Source organism: Perna viridis, chromosome 2 (assembly GCF_037379345.1).
Source record: "Perna viridis isolate PV_CMFRI_1.1 ecotype Kerala chromosome 2, ASM3737934v1, whole genome shotgun sequence".
Taxonomy (NCBI): domain Eukaryota; kingdom Metazoa; phylum Mollusca; class Bivalvia; order Mytilida; family Mytilidae; genus Perna; species Perna viridis.
Genome location: NC_142446.1, coordinates 56,432,851 through 56,440,964, shown reverse-complemented (window position 1 = coordinate 56,440,964; position 8,114 = coordinate 56,432,851). Strand labels below are relative to the sequence as shown.

Below are 8,114 nucleotides of genomic sequence, written 5' to 3'. Positions count from 1 at the left end.
ATGCATAATAGAATTTTAACTTCCGTTAGTCGAAGCGATGCCAAAATGCATCATTTTTCTCTTTGCAACATTCAAATTAGTTAATATTTTTAGCATCCCCAGCTTTCATTACAAATATGTTGAAGTAGACCACGAGCCACTTTAAATTAAACAGCCGCTTTAAGTTAAACATCGTGGATTCAGGATACCTTTTTCTAATATGACGTGTTTCAAAGCTCTTTAAACCACACCCATGGTAAAAAAAGTGATGAACACATGACCAATATTTCGTGCAACACATAGGCTGCGTCAATTCAAAAGTATGAAAAAAACTAGTCCTTTAAGAATCGAAATAAATCAGTTTGTTTGTTTGTTCGGGTTTAACGTCCGAGCAGCAATATTTCAGCTATATTCAGACGATGAACATGAAATTGGTGATAAAATGAACATGAAATGATGGTGAAATGAAATGAAAAAGGGGTGGGACACAAGGACAATGGGGTCGACAAATTTTGATTGCCACTGGAAATAGGGAGAGGTGGGTAGGATCGGGCAATTTAGCCTCCTGTGGCGGAGCCCTATGGTTCCTACTCCGGGAGAATACCACGGTAGGGTTCTTTAACGTGCGAGGAACGTGGCATCTTTCCCAACACGGTGCACCACTATGGTTTGCGGTCAGGTTTTCCGTATTATAGTCTGACATGTAACACGCCAGGGGTACCCCATTCCACCACCTGGGGCACACATCCCAGTTGCTCTGTGGGCAGAGTGCCCTAGTCCCCGGCTAGGGTTCTGAGCACTATTTAGTCGCTTTTTACGACAAGCTTAGCGCTGCTGCAGGCCTATTCTTTTGACACCCGGACCTGCACGGGGTGAAATAAATCAGGGAAACTCCATTTATGTCGTTATTTAACTCCTCGCTATCGCTCGGGTAAAACAAAGCGACATAAATGGCCAGCCCGTTGTAAGACAATGATAAGATTTATTTCTTAAATAGAAAACAACAGAAAAGTTAAATAATTAAGTAAATTAAACCAGTGTCATCTTTCCACTCTCTTTTACTTAGTCAAACAGTTGTCATTTAAAAAAAAATAAGATTTTCATGTTTTTGTTTTTTCTTCTTTTTTTTTTTGTTTTCTTTGTTTTTTATTTGATTTGATTTATTCATTTATTTATTTTTTTTTTTTTTTGGGGGGGGGGGGTTTCTGAACAAAGATTCAAATACCAATTTCTCCCAACAATCACAACGGCAGTATATTTGGTACTACGTTGCGAAATTTTGAACATCTGGTGATAATGTAGAACATTGTACAATACAAATTTAAAATGTTACTTAGTATACATCATTACAGAAACAACTGCTTATCAAAACAGACTTTTCGAAGATTTGGTTCGCAGTTGACTGTCCAATTATATACAATTTAGAACTAGCTAGCCTGCAATTTTCATCCCGCCATTCTGCAATTCTAGACAACAGTGATGTTTTATTTAATGTTCACAATAAGATTTAATGCATTGACAAAAGACAAGATTTTAGTAATTTTTGCGTCTCAACTATTTTCTGATTGGTTTGTGAATACCAAAAATATTTTTCAATAATTCAACCAAAACATATTTAAACTTATAAAAAAAAACTGAAAATAAAGTTCAATAGGTGATACCCCACTCTCTTCACACTGAACAATTTGCGAAACTCAAGATAAGTAAGTCTGATATTCATCATAACTGCTGGACTAAGTAATTTTTTATTCTTTAACATAATACCTATAGATTAATTTCGTTTTGTCTGTAGGATATTTCAAATTATGAATGGCATTTTTTCTACCGTTTTGGTCAACTGGTCACTGGTTTCTGGCTTATATTGCTTTGGACCATTTTGCTGTACATCGTCTCTCATTGGTAAGTGTTTGCTTTATTTGATGGCTTTACTTTAATCAAATATAGAACTTCGCACAATGACAATAATTTTTTTTCCTGCGCTCATAACGTGAGTGTTTGGTCGCATTTACTTTCCCTTTTCATTAAGACTGTTTGATAAAAAGAATACCACTCTTCTTACAATACCAACACCTGTTGGTATTTCAGGTACATAGGAGAAATGTTAGTTTGATATTTTCTATGGTTTTTCCTGACAAACATTTTAGGTTGGAGGTCGCTGTTGCTAGTCTGTGCTCATTCTGTTTTAATGTTTGTCATTGCCAGCTACAGTAGGTCGAAACCTTTGGTGTGGATTTTCTCTATATTATTAATTTCGACACTGAATTTTGAACCTTCTATATCTTGGATGGTGAGTAATTTGATATGAATTAAAATATTTTCATTTAAGCAACATGAATACTAGTACAAAATTTACTCAGTATATTATGTAAAGGTTTAACAACAACTCTGTAAAGCCATTGACAAATATTGCGCAACTTTTCATCACTGAAATACATCAAATGCACAAGATGCAATCCATATACTCTTTATGATGCAGATACAAGATTGTGAAGAAAATTGAGTCATTTTATGATTACTGAGTAGTAAAATTTTTCCCGCCATTTTTATTTTCTATATGTAAGTATCATTCGTGTCAAGCGTTTTATTTTCGGGTTTTGAATGCATTTCAGAAACTAATATCGTTTATTCTAAGTATAAACTTATAACATAAAAGGTTGGAATTTTGTACCACCATACTCCAACGGCACCGCGTCAGAAAATAGCTTGATAGACAACCTCTAGAATAGTTGAATTAAAATATTTAGCGCATTACCGCCTGCTGGATTCATACATGTACATGTATATAAACTTACAAAACAATGATTAATTGTTAAATCTACCCTTTATTCCAGAGGCAACTCAATCCTGGAACGAATGAAGAAACATGCTTTATTCTAATGTTTACATTAGCGTTGGCACATCTAAGATATACAAGTTTTTGTCTGGAAAAATGTTCAATGGATCCGGCCGTGAACGATAACAAAAATGAAAGAACTGTGGGCCAGGAGAAGGGGGATGAGAAGATGAAATTCTCACTACTGGATGGTTTTGTCTATATATTTTATTTTCCACTTTTCCTTACTGGTCGTATTATTACCTATGATGAGTTTTCTAAACAAGTAAGCGTAATATACCAATGCGATGGTTTTTGACGTTGTCCAAACTCTAAATTCACAACCGTTACCATTGGTTACTTGCTAAGGGAATTAATGAAGTAAAATACGAAGAGACATTTTTGTGTTCAGTTGATGAGCATGCTCAGTTTTGTCCAAAAAATGCCAAAAACTTGAAAAAGTGGAGCCACCAACACACTTACCATTGCCCTATTCAATAACGTTGTTGATTTGGAGTTTATGTATTTCCAGAACTGGTATGTTTTTGAATCTTCCACTTTTCAATAGATTTATTCACGTGTTTTACTTTGAAAATAGAATACACGCTCAGTTGGAAAACTTGTTTATTCCACTGGTTGTTCTTTTAATTGACGAGATCAGTTTGTCAATTAACAAAACCAATGCTTCAAACATTTCTGAAAAAAAAAAAACAGTAAAACGACTCTTTGTTGTTGTTGTTGTTTTTTTTTTTTTTTTGTTTTGTTTTGTTTGTTTGTTTGTTTGTTTGTTTGTTTTTTTTTGTTTTCAATTATTCAGTTTGTTGGGAGATTGACCATACTGATGCCACTGAATGATTGAATCATTATTATGTGTAATAATTGCAGAATTTAACTGAAATATATTTTGTGTTTCCGCATTTCATCCGTAACATTTTTGTCCATACATAAGATTAATGAATTGAGAGAACAGTCGTTTAAAGGAGACAGGATCATATCTTGCCTTGAGATGTGTTTTCTGGGCATTTTTTATTGAGTTCGTTCTTTATTTGTCTACTTCAATGCACTACAACGCAACTTGTTTATTGAGGGATATGAATTTATGGGCACTGTATGGAATAGGTTACTGCCAAGGTCAATTCTTCATGATAAAATATACTGTGATGTTTGGCCTGCCAACAGTGGTGGCGAGGGCGTGTGGCATGGACCCACCAGACGGACCAAAATATATATATTAATATTCTGACATGTAGAAGCTTACGTAAGTTTTTTAACTTTCTACTTAGAATAGGGGTATCATTTATGTATATTATATACGCTTTATTATGTTTCAATCCGTATAAAATACAGACAATGTTAATGGCGGAGATTATCCAAGATACAAGGAAAACACTGCAGACAAACGTTGCTTTAAAAAAAAACAACTATAGTCCATTCTACATACAGACGGTGCTCATAAAAAAAACTATAGTCCAGTCTACATATACATTGCTCTTAAAATAATTATAGTCCATTCTACGTACAAATCTAAGGAAAACATAATACCTTCATCTTCCACTTATAAATCAACGAAATCAACACCGATATACTAACCTGGAACCAGTCGATAACTCGTTTTTATGATTGGGGATTTTTAACGACCTTGAATACCAATACATGCCTCTCAAGGTCGATGTTAGTGGGTCAGTAGAACCAACTGGTGTTGGTGGCGGAGCCCAGCCTTCGGGGTACCTGACCGAAACACTCGGTCAGAGTATGTTCTACTAGCGGCTGGGCTTCTGTGTTGACGCTGTGGTCTACTCCCAGACCCCACCTGGGTCCGAGAGGGTTTCCCCACTCTATCTGTTTGGGAGTACGTCAATGTTTAGAGTGTAACTTGTTTTGTAGGATAATCAATATTTATCACATTACCATAATTTTATTTGTTTTGTAACAATCCTTCTGATTGGTTGGTTCTCATTGAGTATACCAAATAATTTTGTATAACCTGGTTTGGTACTGTTACGTCATAAAACGACGATTGTAGAACGTTTTTATTATAAATCTATTCTTAATGTTTGGATTTGAATTAATAAAAAATGAAGTATAAGGCATGTTTCTCTCTATTTTTTAACAACTTATACGAAATAAAGTGGTTTAGACAAGTCAAGATACACATCTTGTAAGAAAATTAGAAACATCATTGCTCAAATAATCAAATCCCGGCTTTGGGGTTTAAAAAAAAAACCTTTACTACTTATTGTTTTAGGTATTTTGATCGAGGGATGTACAGTTTTATAAAAAGGTTTGTTGTTTGTGTTTTATAATAGACATCTAGCCTATATATAGTTTCCGGATTTTATATTGAATGTCAAAAATATAGCATAATTGTTACGCAGTATATAATTTGCGACTAATACATGTCACTTTGGTCAGTAATTGTTTTTGTAGTAAAGCAAATGTTCCTGTTTGTAGAATACGTTGCTACGTCTAACTGCAATTTTAGATTTTGAAATTCGAGAGCACTAAAGCAGATATGATTCATTCTTTGTATTGCACATGGAAGAACTTCTTGGTGCTGGATTTTACTTTTAATTTCGATGTTTCTGGTTTTTGAGTATTTTTTATATAAAATTTATTTTAGGGTTTAATGCTGCTGATAAGAGGTTGCTCATTGAAACTCATTTACGGCACAAGGATTTTTTTGGGTGGTATTTTTTTCAAATATGTTCAGCTTTTAAAAATTGTTCATTTTTCCATAAATCATAAAAATTCTTTCCTACCGAAGAAATGAAATATAATTTTAATTTAAGAAAAAAAAAAAAAACATATATGAAAGAACTTTCTGCGATTTTAGGTATATTTATATTCCATTCGGTGGAGGAAGAGGTAACCTGCCACGTAAACTAAGCCTGTTTCATCTTTCTCTACATATGGCATGGTTTAGAATATCACATCTTTCTATGGACGCCATTTAATTTCATGGGTATTTTACTGGAGGTTTTAGGCACATGGATAGATCATCAACCTGTAGTTGACAGAATTGTAAGTGCATTTTTGTCGAAATGGCTCTCCCAGTGACAAAGCTAACTACATGTAGTAACACTACATTAAATATATATCTCTTGAGTATGAAAGGGAAATCAAGGGAACCAGGATTCGGACCTTGAGAAAAAGAATATAATCCAGAAATAATGACTAAACAATGCAAATAGACCCATACAACAAAGAATATGAAAAACAAACAAAAACAAAATATCACGTACGTAGATCCAAAAATAAAGAGCAACGCGGACTCCAATAAAAACTTGGATTATGAACCAGGTGCAATGGTAGGGTAAGCATCCTCTGCTTTTATCGAAACGCTCGCGGAGCATAAGACCGTGGAAACATTAAAAATCAATACACAACTGTATAACATAGTAACTGAAAATACAAAAAATAACTAGACCGAACTGACATTATCAGTTATTATGTTTTACCGGCAGGTCAATGATGTATCGCTTACATATAAACACGAAAAGTTGATTGTTTCTGGTCAATTTAAGTAGAAATCGAAGGACCTATGCACTTTTCTTTTAATGAAATGTGATTAATTAAATTACAAGAATTATTCGTCTTTAGTCTGGTAGTTTGTGCAATGAAAAAAAAAGTTCTGAAATGATTCTTCCACGTTAATTCTTCGGCATTAATATAGAATATATCGACCCGGTTGACTTTGATTCTGTAAGAAAACTTGTGATTTTTTAATGTTCGTATATGCAATAAATTATTTTATTTAATTTCAGAAGTTACATGCCATGTACATATAGGAAACTTCAGGGTCTTGTTGCGGTCCCACTGTTTATCATGTCATCCTTCACAACCTTCTGTTTCTGTGGGGGAAATGCCGTTGGGTTTATTTATTACCGAAAATTCATACTAATTGGTACGTCATTACAGTATGCAGCATCTTCTATCGTTGTCAGTCGTTTTAGTATACATCCGTATAACTCATCAACCCTTATATTGAGTGAGTGGAATAATTACAGACTTATAAATAAGAGAGATTAACAAAAAATTAAAAAAAAAAAAGTACTGGATAACACGAGGAGTTCCGGGTGGAACAAGCTTCGCATATAAAGTGCAATTTGGTTTGATACATGTGCTTGAAAACTAACTTTATTTTCAAGTTTTCTGTATGATCACAAAGAAAAATCAATTTTTGATAAATATTTAATTTGTTTTATTTGCCAAAGTGATGATAAACGAGAGTACACCACTTACCATGTAAGTAATAATTTTAGATATTTTCGCGGTGAACACAAAAGCGGAAAAAAATGACTTGTAATACTATATTGTAGTTTTTTTTGAAACCGCGATAATCGATATCCGTGATTAAGTTGACTTCACAGAATCCGTGATTATCAGCCGCAAAAAATATGCGTTTACAGTAAATATAGCGTAAATCTATTCAAAGGACCAGACTAGAGAATATTTTACCAATTGTTTGCTGCATGTCCACTTCACAAACGCTTTAGAATGATGAACAATCAATGTTCGCTACCACAAAATGCATTATCGGCCTCCTTTTTAACATATAACCAATGATAATTGGTCACATTAAGACATGCTTTTCTCCGACAAATCGATTTTTTTTTGAAATACAGATCTGGCAAAGGAGACATCAGAACAAGATTTTAAAATTATCATGATTTTAAAACTTGTGTTTGTAATGTTTTGTGATATCTACCTAAAATTAAACGATCTTTGAGATTCAGTAAAATCATCAATGCCATTGATTCCTGGTATTACATCTTGTCCATTTGTCGGCTAAGTGGGCTTTAATTGAAAGAAGTATCCATCACACGACACTACCATTAGTTTTATTTTTGTTTTTGTATGAATGATACAAGCTTCCCCTTATAAACTATACGATCATATTGATGTTGCACGCTACGTCGTGATCAGAATACCCCACTCATCCATTTCTGTCCAAATAGATCGTACAGTAAACAGTAAATAGATAAGCGAAGAACGTGGAAAGGAGAGACACGGTTCAAATCCAACAGGCAAAAGCAATGTACCCAAAACCTAAGCACTTCATCCTATAGAAGCTGATAAATCATTCAGAGAAAAATGTAACGGGCGGGCGGACGGAGATCATAAAAAAAACAAATGCTCAGAAGAAAGTATTTTATTTTATGACAACCTTTTACTTTCTGTTTAGCACTACTGTCTTTCAATTACAAATTAAATGCCCAAATATCATTCCCACTAAACATTTCAACCACACCCACACAATGATGACAACATGAATAGTGAATCTCGTAGGCAAAAGTCATAAAAGTTTACAATGTCAATCATT

General features: G+C 33.9%; 1 pseudogene across 1 annotated transcript; it reads left to right on the top strand.

Annotated features, from left to right (window-relative positions):
• Positions 1-7,450, top strand: LOC148626159 (protein-cysteine N-palmitoyltransferase HHAT-like; annotated as a pseudogene). Its single transcript, XR_015920152.1, has 8 exons — positions 1-24; positions 1,772-1,878; positions 2,065-2,266; positions 2,811-3,102; positions 3,755-4,043; positions 5,037-5,072; positions 5,625-5,812; positions 6,556-7,450. The product of XR_015920152.1 is annotated as a protein-cysteine N-palmitoyltransferase HHAT-like (transcript).
• The last annotated feature ends 664 nt before the right edge of the window (positions 7,451-8,114 follow it).